We start from the raw sequence: 486 nt of genomic DNA, 5'->3' as shown, positions 1-486 counted from the left end.
ATGAATTAGATCATTTCCATGTTCTAAAACATAACATGCATTTGCTTTCAGGATTAATGCTTCATAACCGACTGACTACTTGTCCATTTTCTTCTTTGGGTGGAGTTTGTCTTTGCAAAACTATTTCAAAAGAAACCTATGCTGAGAACAAACAAGTGGATCTCGTTGCATTTTCTGGCAGGTATAAAATGGGTTCAACAACAAATTTACAAGTGGAGCTAGTTTGTCTAGTAGTTTTCATGCCTCTTCATATCACTTCTTGGGTGCACGCATCATGAGGGTATACTCCCCTAGGCACACCTAACTGAAATGCAGCACTTCAAAGCTGCACTAAAAAAGATTTACCTAAAAATTATTTTTACCAAAAATTAAAGTGTTTGGAATTATGGATTTGGGTTCGTTAAATAAGAAAGATTTGATTCTATTAAGTTCTTATTTGCTTGCAATCACCCAACTTCATTAAGAATTCAATTATTCATAAGCAGT

Source organism: Penaeus monodon, chromosome 28, assembly GCF_015228065.2.
Source record: "Penaeus monodon isolate SGIC_2016 chromosome 28, NSTDA_Pmon_1, whole genome shotgun sequence".
NCBI lineage: Eukaryota > Metazoa > Arthropoda > Malacostraca > Decapoda > Penaeidae > Penaeus > Penaeus monodon.
The sequence above is the reverse complement of the archived record's forward strand: the minus strand, read 5'-3'. Positions refer to the sequence as shown.